Source organism: Aegilops tauschii, chromosome 4 (genome assembly GCF_002575655.3).
Source record: "Aegilops tauschii subsp. strangulata cultivar AL8/78 chromosome 4, Aet v6.0, whole genome shotgun sequence".
In the NCBI taxonomy this organism is placed as follows: domain Eukaryota; kingdom Viridiplantae; phylum Streptophyta; class Magnoliopsida; order Poales; family Poaceae; genus Aegilops; species Aegilops tauschii.
In genome coordinates this window covers 437939599-437957418 of record NC_053038.3, presented here as the reverse complement: position 1 = coordinate 437957418, position 17820 = coordinate 437939599, and positions in this window count along the sequence as shown.

The following is a 17820-nucleotide window of genomic DNA, read 5'->3' as shown; positions in this document are numbered from 1 at the left end:
CCCGTATTGATCAAATTATTGATGCTACGGCGGGTTGTGCGCGCTTAAGTTTCTTGGATGCTTATTCCGGATATCATCAGATTAAAATGGCAGTTAAGGACCAGGAGAAGACGGCGTTCATCACTCCCTTTGGAGCCTTCTGCTATGTGTCTATGCCCTTTGGACTCAAGTGTGCACAGGCGACTTACCAGCGTTGTGTACAGAACTGTCTTCATAACCATATTGGGCGCAATGTTCATGCTTATGTGGACGATATTGTGGTTAAGTCCATAAAGGAGGAAACCCTGATAGATGATTTAAGGGAAACCTTTGATAATCTCCGGGTTTACAAGATGATGCTTAAACCGGCCAAGTGTGTTTTTGGTGTTCCTGCAGGCAAGCTCTTGGGTTTTTTGGTTTCTGACAGAGGCATTGAAGCTAGCCCGGAGAAGATCAAGGCCATCACCTCCCTGGCTAAGCCGGCGTGTATAAATGATGTTCAGCGCTTGGCGGGTCGCATCGCTGCTTTAAGCCAGTTTATAAGCCGTTTGGGTGAGAAGGCCATGCCATTATATCAGTTGATGAAGAAAACTGATAACTTTGTCTGGAATGATGCAGCTAATACTGCCTTTGAGGATTTGAAGAAGCAGCTGGCAGAGCCCCCAGTCCTTGCTGCTCCGGTTGATAAGGAGCCCTTATTGCTGTATGTGGCTGCTAACACACGAGCCGTCAGTGTGGCCGTGGTGGTGGAGCGCAAGGAAGAGGGTAAGGAGCATCCGGTTCAGCGGCCGGTTTATTATGTCAGCGAAGTGCTCATTGAGTCCAAGCAGCGGTATCCGCATTGGCAGAAGCTTGTTTATGGTGTGTTCATGGTGAGCCGGAAACTTAAGCATTATTTCCAGGGTCATCCCATCACTGTGGTCAGTTTTGCCCCTCTTGGTGATATCATCCAAAACAGAGAGGCCACAGGGAGAGTGGCTAAGTGGGCTATAGAGCTTGGACCTCATGGTCTGAAATACGTGCCACGCACTGCTGTTAAGTCTCAGGCCTTGGTGGATTTCATCAATGATTGGACAGAGTCACAAGTGCCCGAGCAAAAGCCGGATAACACATACTAGACTATACACTTTGATGGGTCTAGGCAGTTGGAGGGCTCGGGGGCTGGAGTCGTGTTGGCTTCCCCTAAGGGTGATAAGTTCCATTATGTGCTACAATTGATGTTTCCTTGTACCAACAACGCAGCTGAGTACGAGGCCTTGCTCCACGGTCTTCGGATGGCTAAGGAGATGAGCTTGAGCCGGGTAAGGTGTTTCGGTGACTCAAACTTGGTGGCTCAACAAGTATCAGGAAAATGGGACTCTAAGGACCCTCTCATGGCGGCTTATCGCCGCGAAGTTGATGCCATTGCTGGGCACTTTCAGGGCTGCCAAGTAGAGCACATTGATCGCAGGAAGAACGAGGTGGCTGATGCCCTAAGCCGGCTGGGCTCTCATCGAAAGCCGGTGCCGCCTAATACTTTCCTGGATGTCCTGTATAACCCTTCGGTTAAGTTGCCTACAGAGGAAGACTTGGCTGTCCCTGACCCGGAGGCACGACTGGTGGCGGCTCTCCACATCATACCGGACTGGACAATGCCCTATCTGGCTTACATGACCCGAGGAGAGTTGCCTGAGGATGAAACTTTGGCCAGACAAATAACCCGGGGGGCTAAGTCAATGATTGTTATCGATGGCGAGTTGCACCACCGCAGTGTTACGGGAGCATTCCAGCGTTGTGTCTCCCCTGAGGAAGGTCAAGAGATCTTGCGTGAGATTCATGAAGGGGATTGTGGCCATCACGCCGGCTCAAAATCTCTTGTGGCCAAGGCTTTTCGTCATGGTTTTTATTGGCTGACGGCTCATGCTGATGCGGAGGACTTGGTCAATAAATGTGATGGTTGCCAAAGGTTCTCACGACGGGCTCATGTGCCGGCTCAGGAGCTGAGGATGATCCCAATTACTTGGCCCTTTGCAGTCTGGGGGCTTGATATGGTTGGGCCTTTTAAAAGGTCCAAGGATAAGAAGACCCACCTCTTGGTGGCAGTTGACAAATTTACCAAGTGGGTTGAAGCGGAGCCAGTTAGCAAGTGTGATGCAGCCACGGCGGTTCAATTTTTGAAAAAGGTGATTTTTCGCTTTGGCTTTCCGCACAGCATTATAACTGACAATGGCACCAATCTATCCAAAGACGCCATGGAAGAATTTTGTCAACGAGAGCATATCCGACTTGATGTTTCCTCAGTGGCTCATCCTCAATCCAATGGTCAAGCTGAGAGAGCTAATCAGGAGATTCTGAAGGGCATCAAGCCCCGGCTTTTGGTCCCTTTGCAACGGACGCCGGGTTGTTGGGTGGAGGAGTTGCCCTCCGTGTTATGGAGCATCAACACTACTCCTAACAGGTCTACAGGTTTTACGCCTTTCTTCATGGTTTATGGGGCAGAAGCAGTCCTCCCCAGTGACATCCATCATGACTCGCCTCGAGTGGCGGCTTATGTTGAGGCGGATAATGAACAGGCGCGCCAAGATGCTCTTGACTTGTTGGACGAACAGCGTGATGTGGCCGCAGCCCGCTCAGCGATTTACCAACAAGACCTGTGCCATTATCATAGTCGCCGGGTTAAATCCCGGGTCTTCCAGGAAGGCGATCTCGTGCTCCGGCTCATCCAAGATCAAACAGATGCGCACAAGCTATTCCCGCCTTGGGAAGGGCCCTTTGTGGTCAGCAAGAATTTGCACAACGGGTCATATTACCTCATTGACATTCGGGAGCACAAAGATTCACGTAAGTCGGAGGAAGAGACCCGTCGGTCGTGGAACATAGCTCAGCTTCGGCCTTATTACACTTGAGCCACCGGCTCTCATAATGTACATATTTCTCTAAGCCATGTATATATTGTGATAAACAATAAAGCAGGACCTCTGTCCTTTTTTCTCCTCCAAATGTGCATGTGTTATTTTCATTGCAAGATTACATGATAACTTGAAGGAGGATCCGGCTTATGATCATATTCGAATCCAGCCGTAAGCAATAAGGTCACTTGGGGGCTTCCTGTTCAAACATATGTCGTATTCGAACCAAAGAGAACATAGCTGTCGATACCCATTTGATTGGCAAAGTGCCGAGCTCATTAGGGAATTTTCTTTGATCATATTTGAAACTTAGTTTAACCCCTTTGAGAACCGACGTGGATCGTATTCGAATCAGCGTCGTTAAACAATTCTTAAAGTCATTTGGGGGCTTCCTGTTCAAACATGGGTCGTATTCGAACCAAAGAGAACATAGCTGTCGGTACCCTCTTGATTGGCATCGCCACACCCACTGGGGGCTATATGATCGTATTCGAATCCTAGCATAACCCCTTTGGGCCGGGTCTCTGGTCGTATTCGAACCGGAAGCCCCTAAGTTCTTCTGCTTTATAGCAAGTTTCTTCTGATTATTTCAAAGTGTGTACGGCCGGGTCTCACTTTGCCGGCTTAACTTTGATTTACAGTGTTAGTTGAACACAATGGGTGTTATTAAGACAGGTAAACCAGAATTGAGGCATCAACCTTATTACCCAGGTTATTTAAACCGGAAGCATGCTTGCAGGCCGCTATGTGTGTTATTACGGCTGTATTAAGGACATACTTGAGGGCCAGTCTTTTTTGATTCATATCCAGGTTATATATCTAAAACCTATGATTCTCAGCGCGGTAAGCCGCCTAGAGACTTGTGCTTTGTCCTATGCAGGATAGTCGAAGGCAACAATTTTGAGCTTAAGGAAAATAAATGATTGATTACGACCCGGAGGAATATAAGGAAGACAATTTCAATAGACTTCAGCATTCAATGCGTGCACGATAGCACGACACAGTTAAAGTGTTGACCCTATTCTATTACAAGACTCGTGGAGTCCAAAAGGGTGAGGCATGGTTTGATAAACCACCAGTAGAGTTACGACGCTTGCTGGGTTGAAGTCTCTGGCTCGTCCCTCTCTTCTCCTCCGGCTGTTCCCAAGGTCTGGAAAGTCGACGACTTCCAGTCGATGCCGCTCAGAGCTTCGAATTGAGCTTCCACGTCAATTAACCCGGCCGGGTCAATCTCCGGGGCGAAGGTGTGCTGACGAGCTGGCGGGATTAGGCTGAGGGCTTCATAGCGCGGGGTCGGGATCCTCTGATTTTCCGCATTGTAACCCGGCTGGTACTTGGTCAGATATGTGTCGTTTCCAATAAGGGTGGCCACCGGGCGCACGATCTTCACGCAGGCGGCAAAGTCTTTTTGGTTGAAGGCCGTGCCGTCTTCCTTCAGACTTGGATAGCCGAGGGCGATGTCCGCCGGGTCTAACTCGGGAAGGAAAGCCTTGGCCCGGCTCAGCACGGCGATAGCTCCGGCTCTTGCAGAGGCCCGTCGCAGCTCTTGGATACGTTGAGGCAGAACGGCGAGCCGGCGAAGCACTTCCGCTAGGTGAGTCGGCACCTCGTTGGATAGGGCCACCACAGCCAAGGCACGCTGTGACCCGGTGTAGAGTTGCTCCACCAGGGTGTACACGGCCTTCAGCTTGGTTACCACACTCTGGTTGAGGTTGGCACTTCTGGGACCTGTTTAACAGAATAAGATAAGCCACCGACAAGGGTGAGTTATGAGATATAAAGACTACAAACTTGATGAAAGCCGGTAAAATGACTTACCGAAGATTGCGGCAACCATCTGGGACACTTGGCGCTTTAAGCCGGAGAGTTCGGCGGTCTTCTCTGAGAGAGCCTTCTCCACCTGTTCGGCCCGGTTCACCAGAGCAGCCTTCTCTTCGGCCCAGGCTCTCCGTTCCGCGTCGAAGTCCGTCTTCAGCTTCTCCTGCGCAGCAATACTGGACACAAATTTAGCATTTGCTTTCCGGGTCTCAGTTTCTTGCGTCTTCAGCCGGGTCTTGAGATCAGAGATATCAGCCTCAAACTTCTTGCCAGCAGCCTGCATAAATTTCCGGGTTATAGCATGAACAGTTACTATGCAAATTTAAAAGTCCCAAGCGTTTTCCAAGCAAAGACACTTGGCACTTGGGGGCTAATGCATATCAAACGTTCCTATCTACAAATCACCGGTTCATGGAAGTAAGTCGGAACTTAAGTCTACAACATACTCAATCATAAGTCGTCGACTTGGGGGCTAGCATGGTAAAGGTAATTATGCAGTAAGTAAGAGGACAGCAGAATAATACCTCAGACTTCTGCTGAATCTGGTTCACCATGGCAATCTCTACGTCCTGGCTCTTGTGCACTTGGCTGACGTAGACGGAGACGAGCTCTCCGATGCTCAGGTTGGTGTAGTCGGAGAGGTCCAGATTAACCCGGCGGGGCTGTAGCAGCTCCCCCTTGGCAGAACACTTGGCCAATGCAGTAGGTCTACCCGGCTCAACAAATTCTGTCCGGGTGATTACCACGTCCGGGTCATCTGCTGGTTGAGCCGAGCTGGAGGCCTCCGGGTTAACAGAAGCTTCTGCTATGGGCTTGTTGGTTGGAGCAGCGGCCTCAGGAGCAGAGGCAGCTGGCGGTTCTTGACCTGCTACCTCCGGCTCAGGCAAATCCGGCTCTTCGACCTGCTTGGTCTTCTTCGCCCTCTTGCTGAGCTTGGCCTGGGCACTGGAAAGACAGAAAGGTTAAGCACAATAGTGTAAGTAAAGACAAAGTACAACATGAGATGATTATCATTACCCGGGCACGGTCTTGAAAGCCGGCAGGCTTGACTGCATAGAGTCACCAGAAGAGGGGGAAGTTTCCTGATAATTTGAGTCAGAAGAGTTGAGCGGTTGACGTATAACACCTGCCAAAGGATGAAAAGGGTACAATTTTGAGATCACCTCGGTCCGGCGTTTCCTCGATGCGTCAGGTAACCCGGAGGAGAGGTCAGTGTTTTTGTTGGTCCGGGTGTGCCGCCGGCTCTCATGAACCTGTCGCTTCAAAATAAATTGAGGGTCTTGATAAGCTAAAGGATGTGAAAAGCTTACTTTCCGGGTTACCCTTCGGATTTTCAGCCTTGGCAAGGGCTCCGAGTCGGAGGAAAGTATCGTTACCTCTTCAACCACCGGGTTACTTGCTCCGGTGTTGTCCTATTGATGAACAAGTATTGGTAAGGCGGACAGAAATAAACAGCAGATACAACAAGGACTTACAGGCTCAGGGGTTACCTCTGACTCGGAGCTGTCGCTTAGTTGCATCAGCTCTAAAGCAGTAGGCCTATTTCCTTTCTTGCGAGGGGCGGCTCTCTTGGCGGCTTTCTTCGGCTTCCTGGCCTTCTTGGCCGCCTCGTGGTCATATTTGACCTTCCAGAACTTGTCATCAGCCTGAAAAATACAAGGATGATTTCTTAAAGATTCAGATGACGGTTATCTACAGAAGAAGATAAAATGTTCAGATCAGCGGCTTACCGCTGGGGCTGGGTTGGTCTTGCAGAAGGGGGTTAACCCGGTCCTCCCGCAGTCTGCCAGGCTCTCGTTCAAGAGAGCCTTGGTCATATCCTCTGCAACATCTTCAGGAAGATCATTGCGACTGTGTCTCTGGGGGTCATCCTTTCGGCCCGTGTACTCACACATTAAGCCGGGGCGGCGGCTCAATGGGATCACCCGCCAGGAGATCCAGACCCGGACCAGATCGATTCCGTTGAGACCATTGCCCAGGAGAGCCTTGATCTTGTTGATGGTGGGGAGCAGAGGTTGGCGTTCCGCCTGAGTTAACTTGTCAGATAGTGGGTGTGTTGGCTCCAGACGCGAGGGGCGAGAGCCGGGCAACGGACTCTCATCAGCCGGTGACGTGTCTTGGCAGTAGAACCACATCAGATTCCAGTCTTTGGGGTGGCTTGGTGGCTCTGCGTAGGGGAAAAGGCAGTCCCTCCGCCGCTGAATGGAGATGCCGCCTAGCTCCAAACTTGGCCCGTTCGCGCACTCGTTCTGGCGGTTTAAGTAGAAGTGCTCTCTGAAGAGCAGTAGACTGGGCTCTTCTCCAAGGTAAACCTCGCAGAACACTTGGAAATTGCATATGTTGGACACTGAGTTGGGTCCTATATCTTGTGGCCGCAGGTCAAAAAAGTTCAGCACGTCTCTAAGAAACTTTGAGCCGGGTGGTGCGAAGCCCCGGCTCATGTGATCCGCAAAAATGACCACCTCCCCGTCCCTTGGCTGTGGTCTCTCCTCTGATGGGTCGGGGGCACGGTAGGACATGACGTCCTTCTTGGGCAGATAGCCTGACTTGAAAAAATCTGCTAAGGTCTCGTTGGTGACATTGGACCTCATCCAATTGCAAGTGATGGAGGCTTTAGGAGCTTTGGGAGGCATGATGAAAGTCGGCAGCCTATGATAAAAGGAAACGCCCGGTTTAATTATAAGACGGAGGAAATTTACAGGTCAATGTTAAAGTGGCGGCTTATGGAGGGGACTAATGACGTATATCTAGGTGCAGCGGGTTATTTAAGCCGCCCTAGGTATTGAGAGTAATTTGATTGTCTACGGCCTTATCACAGATTAGCCGGAAAATTCTATGGCGCATGGTCTCCTTTGAGTCGGAAGATTCTATGGCGCGTGGTTTCTTTAAGCCGGAAATGTAAACCGCCATGACTCAATGAGTGTAGTTTTTTACTACGTGTGGTGAAAACAGGTTTCACACATTGCAGTAAATATTTTGGATCAAAATGGTCGGTCAAAAGGAAAATTTCTAGACCTAAAAAACAGACGCAGGGGAGTTCTTGAGCTCGAATGAGGCCTTCATGCAGTAAAAAGAGGTCTGCTTGCATGAGAAATGGGTGCTAAACAGCTACCGCAGCGGTTCTATACAAGGCTAAGATCAAAAAAGGGCAGTAAAAATGAAAACTACTGGAGCTTTTGCGCGACGGCGACGAACACGGACGAACACAGACAAACCCTACTGCAGATCTGTTCTACGGGGTAGCGAGGACTTACCGGTGCTGAAGGGATGCGGAGGTTGCCGCCGTTTGTCTGGACCGAGTCAGGGTGATGCAGCGGCCAAGGTTGACGAAGACTGGGGGCGCGGCGGCGGCGGCGGAGTTCGAGCTCTCGGGGGACAGAGGAAGAAGGCAAAGAAGAAGAGTGGCTGAAGGCCCGTCGGGCCGGGCTATTTATAAGGGCGAGCTCATAAGTGGGCGCGAGAAATGAGGAGACCGCGGCGTGTTTATCTCCCCACGAAACACCTCGATTTTCAGGATAGCAGTAAAGATAAGATCCGTTGCGGATCTGGTGGAGTAAAAAACAGACTTAATGGAAGATGACGTCACGGCGGATTACCCGGAGTCCAGAGGATGACGTCACGCCGGGTTATGACATCCACGCAATTGTAAGCCGGAGATTTTCTGTCGAAAGGATTGAAGATTGACATGAGCCAGCTCAAATCAATCTGGGGCCTAATGTTGAGGATATAGACCTTAGAGTCACCCGCCAGGAGGGGCCGGGTTACTCATATGGTCATGGCCAGAAGCCCGGCACTAAGCTTGAAGACGGTGGGCCAAAGATGGGCTTAAGACCCGGATACGGCTTAAGGCCCGTAGTTACAATCATTATTATGGTAGAACTTGTTGTGTAAGGCAAGAGTAATTGAGAGTCCGAGCCGGACACTCTTATGAGCCGGCCGGGACTCTGAGAGCTGCTGGGCGTCAGCCTCCCTATATAAAGGGACGACCCGGCGGCGGTTTGGGGACAAGACAGATCTCATCGAGAGCCAGGCATAGCAGTTAAGCTCCCTGGTCATCGAAACCCTAATCAATACCACCTCAACTGGACGTAGGCTTTTACCTTCACCGTAAGGGGCCGAACTAGTATAAACCCTCGTGTTCCTTGTCCCGTTAACCCCTTCAAGCTTCCTAGCGGCGATGGCTCCACGACTAAGTCCTAGCTTGAGGACATCTGCCGTGACAATTCCACGACACCCTCCGTGATGGTGTCTAGATTGGATTTGTGGTTTCTGGAACTTGCGGCGGCTGGAATCGATTTTCATCGACTCCCCTAGGGTTTCTGGAATATTGGGGTATTTATAGAGCAAAGAGGCAGGGCGGGAGGCCACCGAGGTGGGCACAAGCCACCAGCGCATGCCTGGGCCCCCAGGCACGCCCAGGTGGGTTGTGCCCCCCTAGGGGCACCCCTCTGGTACTTCTTTGGCCCATCCCGTGTCTTCTGGTCCAGAAAAATTCTCCAAAAAGTTTTGCTGCGTTTGGACTCCGTTTGGTTTTGATTTTCTACGAATTAAAACACAAGCAAAAAACAGCAACTGGCACTGGGCACTATGTCAATAGGTTAGTCCCAAAAAATGATATAAAGTTGCTATAAAATGATTGTAAAACATCCAAGAATGATAATATAACAGCATGGAACAATTAAAAATTATAGATACGTTGGAGATGTATCATCAGCCGCCGCCATCTTCCGTAGTCCTGCTTCAGGAGCGATCAACACAAACAATGCCGCCGTCCTGCGTTCGTCCATCAAGACGCATCCGTAGCCGAGACTCTGTTGCACCATGCCGCCAAGATCCGTCATTATCGATGCGGTAGATACGACGCCGCACCACCTCCTGAACTGAAGGTGGAAATTGGAACTTGAACTTAAGAGCAACTTGTTCACTCGATGACACAATGGTGTATCAGTGTATGAAAATTTGGCTCTTGCATTACCAAGTTCATATTCAGAACAAGGAGTCAATGAGACAGTTCTAAAACCGTACAACTGAATTGTATTCTTACTGAACTGTGTGCCTAGCATATATGTCCACAATTAATATATATGCAAATTCAAGCTCGACGAAACATGATGAGGATGTTCACACAAAAGTCACAAGACAAAGGGACCTAGAAGTAGGCAATTGGTAGTTGAATGTACAAGAAGGAAAATCAATAATACTGAAGGTGCGTTAAGTCGACTAGAGAGGGGGTGAATAGGCGATTTTTACAAATTCGTCACTGAGGAATTTCAGGGTGAGGAAATTCCTAAGTCACGAACTACTAGCAGCGGAATAAGTACTCAGATGCAAACAAAACAGAACATAAGCACAGCCATCATGATGAAATGAAAACAAGCACATAGTACAGAAAGCGTAAACTCGGGATAAGCAGGCTGAAGACAAACTGACTGAAGGAATTGAACTGAGGAAATTTACAAAGTCTTCAGTCAAATTCTTCTAACAGTAATGATCAAGTACACAACACAGTAATGAGGAAATGAAAGGGTTGAGGAAATAGAACCAGTTAGCTCGGTGAAGACAGTGATTTGGTAGACCGGTTCCAACTGCTGTGACAGATGTACGTCTGGTTGGAACGGCTAGGTATTTAAACCTGAGGACACACAGTCCCGGACACACAGTCCTCACCGTATTCTCCTTGAGCTAAGGTCACACAGTCCTCGCCCGATCACTCGTGGTAAGTCTTCAGGTGACTTCCAAACCTTCACAAACTCGGTCTCGGCGATCCACAATTTTCTCTTGGATGCTCTAGACCATGACGCCTAACTGTCTGGAAGATGCACAGTCTTCAAAGGTAACAAGCGTCGGATCCACATAGGAACAATCTCTTCAGTGATGCTCAATCACTTTGGGTTTGTAGGTGTTTGGGTTTGGGTTTTCCTCACTTGATGATTTTCTCTCAAAGTCCTCGGAGGATGGGATGCTCTCAATGACAAGTGTCAGTTTCTCTCAGAGCAGCCAACCAGCTAGTGGTTGTAGGGGGCGGCTATTTATAGCCTAGGGAGCAGCCCGACATGATAAGACATAAATGCCCTTCAATGATATGACCGTTAGGTGGTAGATATTTTGGGACAGCTGGTGCATAGCACAACAACGGTCAGAAATTTGTCTATCAAATTCCTCAGGGCTATCATGTTCCTCACTTGTAGGCAATCCGCACTGGCGAATTCCTAACTCCTCAGTCAGAACAAATTCCTCAGAGACCAGAAGCTCTTCGTCTCTGTCATTGAAGAAATTGACTGAACTGTATGAGATTTCCAATGGCTTCACTCGAAAGGATTGGTAGGTGTAGGATTTTGAGATGAGCATCACTTGGAAACTTTTCCTTCGTTTTTCCTCGACCCCCTTTAACGGTACGGTGTTTCCTATGACTCAAGAAAGAGAAAATGAAACTACGAAAACAAAAGTCTTCACGCTTCATGTTCTTCGCATGAATATAGAGTCTTCACGGTCACACCAATTTCTTTACTTTCAAAGTCTTCAGAAAGCCAAAGTCTTCAGTTGAAGACATTCAACTTTAGGGGTCGACTTTCTCTGTAAATATTAAACTCCTCATAGACTTATAGTCCTGTGTACACTCACAAAAGCATTAGTCCCTTAACCTATAAGTCTTCAATACACCAAAATCACTAAGGGGAGCTAGATGCACTTACAATCTCCCCCTTTTTGGTGATTGATGACAATATAGGTTAAGTTTTCAACGGGGATAAACATATGAAGTGGAAATAATGATATTGAGGAATATGATTGCAAGATATAGAAGAACTCCCCCTGAAGATGTGCATAGTGAGGAATTTGCTTTTGAAGCATTGCACATTGAAGAGTAGTATCATGGAGATCTCCCCCCTATATCTTGTAATTCAAACACGCATTTAACATATGATATGAAGAATTTGAAATGCATGATGAAATATGGTGACTGATGTAATTCAGCATGCGTGCATTAACATATATGAGGAAATAGCATGAAGAAGAATGAGCAAAAGTATCAGACCACCATCGGAGTTAAGATTACAACTCGATCCAACAAAGTCTTCAAAAGAACGAGAGTTGTAACTTAGCAAAAAAAACGCCCATATATAGCCCCGCTTGAAGACTAACTCAAATTTCTCCCCCTTTGTCATCGAATGACCAAAAGGGACGAAAATGAGGACTAACGCCCCTGGAGAATATCATCACGAAGTCGATGGAGGAGCGCCAGCGTTGTTGGGGTCGGTTGTTGAAGTAGGGCCTGCCATAGTGTCATCCAAGTCTTCATTTTCATCAGTCTCGCGCGATGAAGAATAAGAGTTGGCCACCATGTGAGGAACTTTGACCTTCTTGAATTTCTTCGAAGGTGGCTGAGACTAGTCAATGTCCTGCTTGAAGCCCATCTGTTTAAGATCTTCACCGTAGAGATGAGACAGGACAGCCCAGGTGCGATCAAATACTTCATGGAGGTAGTAGTGGTTCTTCTTCACTGAATTCTGAGTGATGGTCATGTTCTGAAGAATTGAACCAAACTGACGCTTGACCCATTTATGGATGCGATCGACCTTCTGGTGAAGACTGAGGAGAAGCTCACGATCAGTCATCACCCTTGGAGCTGTGCCTTGAGAATTTTGCATTGAAGCATTAGTAGCAGAATCATGGGTGGCAGAGTCATCATTTGTGGAGTAAGATGCAGCTTTGCGAAACTGCCAATCCAATGGACGAATTCCTTCATCTATAATTGCAGTCGCCTTGCCGTTTTCATCAGCTAAGGAAAATGTCCGCTTGAGGACTTCAATAGGGGGCAAGTAGCTGTGATGGTTAAGTGTATCAGCCTTGTAACTGATTGAAGACCTTGACCTGAGGAATCTCATAATCCAGGGAGCGTAAGGCTTCAACTCAAATGGTGACAATGCAACATTTGCCAGAGTCCTCATGAAGAAATCATGGTAGTTGATTGGAACGCCATGCATGATGTTGAATAGCAGATTCTTCATGATGCCAACGACCTCTTCTTCATTAGAGTCATGGCCTCTGATAGGACTCAGGGTCTTGGTCACAATTCTATAAACAGTCCTTGGCACATATAGCAATTCCTTCACGAGGAATTTGGTTCTGGGGCTTGACCAGGCTTCAACGGCTTCATCAACACTTGCATGTAATGATCATATAGCTCAGGTTCATGGTAGATGAGCTGCGCACCTTCAAGGGGAGGACTGACAGGCAGGGCATGAAGCAATTCAGAGGCCGGTGCTTTGTAGTGCGTGTTCTCTGTCATCCAGTCCAGCACCCATGAATTCACATCTTCAGCGTTGTCGGTGATGTGCAATGTAGCGTAGAACTGAAGAATTAGCTCTTCATTCCAGTCACATATGTCGGTGCAGAAATTGAGGAGCCCAGCGTCATGAAGAACACTGAGGACTGGGGTGAAGCAAGCCAGCGATTCCATATCCACATGAGGAATATGCTCATGGTCAAAGATCTTGTCCTTATCAAATAGCAGTGAAGAGTAAAAGTTCATCTGACTTGCGGTCCAAAAACGCTTCCTTCGAAGACGAGCAGAGTCATACGGGTTGTAGTCAGTGAAGAATACATGCTCATGAAAGAAGTCATCAGCTTTGAACTTCTGCTTCTTTGAGAAGGGATTCTTCGGCTTGGGCTGAGGAGTATCAGTCAGCGTCTTCACAGCCTCTTGAATCACAGTCTCAGGGGCCGTAGGCTGAGGAATTTCAGTAGCAATATCTTCAGTGGCAGTCTGGTTCTCCATTTCTTCAGCAGCATGAGCATCAGCACTAGTGGCTGGAATTTCTTCAGGAATGGTGAGCAGTGAAGCTTGGGGTTCATCAGAGCCCATTTGAACTTCTTCAGTTTGGACTGGGGACTGAGGAATCTGTTGCAATGGGGTGAACATGGGTCAATTAGGGTGATGACTTTCCTAATAGTCATCATTCAGAACTGGAGTGGTGCACCCAATGTCCACGTCTTCTTCTTCATCCATTTCTTCAACGCCTGCCTCTTCAGCCATGAACTGAGGCATGGGTGATGATACCAGTGGGGTTGAAGGGATATCATCCACTGCAATTTCTTCGTCCAACTACTCTGACGAAGCAGCAGAAGGAACATTTGCATCTGATCCACTTGGGATCTCATAATCTTCACCAAAGGGGACGATTTCCTTTGATGGCATGCTTGAAACAGGAACAACATCAATTGGATTTTCATAGGAGCTCGTCAAAGTCTTCGCCTTCTTGGGTGCAGAAGACTCCGAGGAAGCAGATGCTTTCCTTTTCTTCACTGCTGCTCGCTCCGCTTCTTTGGTTTTCTTCGCTTCTAACGCAGAAGGAAGAACAGGACTTGGCGTTGGTGCTGGAGGAGCAGAGGAAATTTGTTCATTTACCTCAGGCGCGACTGATGAAGTTGCCCTGATTTGTTCAGTTTCTTCAGGCTCAGTGGCAGATGCTTCAGCTGGCCTGGCTTGTTCTTCAGGTGCAACACTAGTGGTTGCCCTGGCAATTTCATCAGTGGGTGGATATCTTCATCAGCCCTGGTACTTTCATGTTCATCAGCAGGCTGATTCATCAACGGTGCTGGCTTGATCTTCAGTTGGCTGGGCAGATGCTTCAGCCTGAGGAATTTCATGTTGCGTTGAAGCAGCAACATTTGAGGTGAATCTTTCAGCCATTTTCACAAATCTGACTTTGGCTCCAAGCCAACTAGCATAGTATCGATCAAATTCATCACTGAGATTCTTAATTTCTCAGAGCGACAAGTTTATCAGGTGATAGCTTCAACACATTTTGCTTCAGAAAGCTCTCTTTCTTGTACTGAGCTTTCTTCACCTTCCCCCCGTGTTCAAATTTCCATTTTTCCTCACCAATGAAGGCAGTCAACATATGACTTTGACCAGGGGTGAGGTTAAACTTAGGCAAAGGAGTGTTGGGGTCCTTATGCCATGTGTCGATGAAGTCTAGGATCAACTTTGGATCCAGCATCAAGGGCACATTACTGCCTTTGGCTCTAGCGGCCCTTTGCTGTCTGTCTCTGATGATTTCAGCGAGTTCTTCATCATTAGCTTCGTCTTCACTGGACGGTACTTGGCAACTGGCTTCTTATGAGGACTTGGTCTTGAGCCTCATCCAGCAGTAGCCTTAGTCTTCAGCAAAGTGGGGCCAGTTGAGGATTGCGGAGGAGCTGAAGAACTTGCAGAGGCTCCTGAGGCAATAGAGCTGCATGTGGTCCTTTGACACGAGGCGAGATGCACAGGTGCTGAGGGCTTTGCAATTGGAGGAACTGTAGCAGCGTGAGGAATTTGCCGTGAGGGCACAGATGATCTGGGCCATGAGGGCATTGGTGAAGAACTGGGCTTGCGAGCTGGCTTATTTTGCATAGACTTCCTGGGCTTGCTAGCAGAAGCCTCAACAACGGCAGCAACAGAGTCTTCATTGAATTTCCTCACTGCTTCCTTAGCCATTTTGGCTAGCTTGGCTTGCCGTTTAGCCCATTCGTTAGGATAGTCCTCACCACGCTTGAGGCTAGTGGGATCAGTAATTTGGCCAGGTGCCAACGGAGGTCTTGGGCGAGGAGGGTGAAGAGCGAATTTCTTCATGTACTTTGGAGTGACATATCGGTAATCCCTCCATTCCCATGCCCATCTCCTCTCTATCCTTTGGATGCGCACCTTGCGCTGATTCTTGTTCTCCTTGCCATGCTTGGCTTCATCAGGAGTACAATATTCTTCATAAATGTCATCAGGTATCTCAAAAGTTGTGTTAAATTCCAGTTTCTTGCCTCCTTTCTGAGGTTTCTTGCCATCTGCCATTTTCTTCAGCTGAGGATTTTGAACAATTGAGTTCTCTGAAGAGGTATGCAACTTGTCTTCAAGGAACGCTGCAAATGAGTTAAGTTGATGAGAACCTGTGATTCACCAGCGGACATGTGTACCTGTGAATAGAGTATAGGTGCGAAGAATTCGGAGAGGTCATATGCGTTCTCAGAAGTTTTTGGAAAAAGAACAAGTTTGAGGAAGTTGACCAGTGGTGTCTTGAGGAATTTCACTAAGCGTTTTTGGCTTAGATTCCAGAGTTGTATAGATTGAAAATCCACACAATTGAGGAATCTTGAAGAAAAATATAGCTTAGAGAAACAAATCAAGAGCAGCTGCTTGTGTAAGGTGTTTAGAGTGTGGAAGTTGAAGAATAAACACCTTTTGAAGATTTTGTAGAAATCATCAGAATCAACAAGGGCAGTAAAAGTAACTTTTAATTACCCTTGATGAAGAACACGACGATCTGAGAGTAGTAGACTCAAAGTTCCTCGGTCCAGATCTTCCACGCCCTAACTTGGCGGAGGAAGACAGCTACGGCGGCGGCGGAGAGAAAAAATCCGCGGCGGCGCGAGTACGACGACGACGAGGTCGAGGCAGTGAAGCTCTTCCTCACCGGTGACGATGGAAGTAACGGCGGCGCTATGTCTTGAGAGCTCGAACGAGGGGTGTGAGGTCGAGTGGGGTAAATGCAGTCTGAGGAGGGTGAGGGGTATATATAGCCAAGGTGAAAAACCGCTCGCCCAAGGAAATTGGATGAACGTGCCCCTAACCCTTCTCATCCTAGCGACATGTGTCACCCACGTAAAGAGCGGTGGAGATCGTGTGAGATCGTCTGTGAATAGATAAATCCAATTGTGGGATGTGGAACGGTTTGAGCGGCAAAAGCCGAAAATTTAGATAAGAATATTTTAACATTCCGTTCGCAAATTCTTCACCTGACAAGGACACAGTGAAGATTTTGAACGAGTTTCAAACAGAACGCACATGAAGAATTTGTGAACAGACTGGGTTGAGTTTAGCATAGAGAGGGAAGGGTCCGATCACATTCACTTAGCAGAAAAACCAACTTGAAGAATTTGCAATAAGTGAATGCTGTAGAGGACATGAACTCGCATATATATATATATATATATATATATATATATATATATAGTCAATGAAGAACAACGACAGAGAGAGTGAAGGCAATGCAAAGTTGAAGAAATTGAACAACTGAGGAAATTCAAAACTGAAGAAAAACTCAAATTGAAGATTTTCAACTTTTGTTGGTGGCGTGACCCACCGTATAAGAATGATGATTTCAGACGCCGCATACAATTGTCGTAGGGCTCTGAGAATCAAATTCTTCATTAATTTCTTCACACTTAGAGGGTTAGTCTTCATTGATTGAAGAAAAATGTTACTTCGTGTGTTGCACATCTAAGTCATCAATTTTGCATAAGTGTTAGGATGTGTGTCCTTTTCAAAGGACATTCGAAGATTCTAAGATATTTAGCTCACACCGCAACTTGCTAAATCTCCTCTCATCCAAGGGCTTTGTGAAGATATAGGCTAGCTGTTCTTCAGTCTTCACGTGCTCGATAGAGATGTTGCCCTTCAACACATGATCACGAAGAAAATGATGACGAATCGGAATGTGCCTTGTTTTCGAGTGCTGAACTGGGTTATGAGAAATCTTGATGGCACTCTTATTGTCACAGTAGAGAGGCACATTCTTCACAGATGTCGTAGTCCTTGAGGGTTTGCTTCATCCATAGCAATTGAGCACAGCATGAACCAGCAGCAATGTACTCAGCTTCAGCAGTAGAAGTGATACACAGTTCTGTTTCTTCGAGGACCAACATACCAAGGATCATCCGAGGAAATGACATGTGCCTGATGTTGACTTGCGGTCCACACGATCACCAGCATAGTCAGAGTCTGAATATCCAATGAGATCAAAAGACGAGCCCTTGGGGTACTATAATCCAAGTGTTGGAGTGTGAGCTAGATATCGAAGAATATGCTTCATAGCCTTATGGTGTGATTCCTTCGGAATAGCTTGAAAGCGGGCACACATGCAAACACTAAGCATAATATCTGGCCTAGATGCACATAAATACAATAAAGAGCCAATCATGGAGCGGTATACCTTTTGATCAAAGTCAATACCATTTTCATCAGTGCATAGATGGCCATTTGTGGGCATAGGGATTTTGACACCTTTGCAATCTTGCATGCCGAATTTCCTGAAAGTGCGTTATATCGACTAGAGGGGGGGTGAATAGGCGATTTTTATGAATTCTTCACTGAGGAATTTGC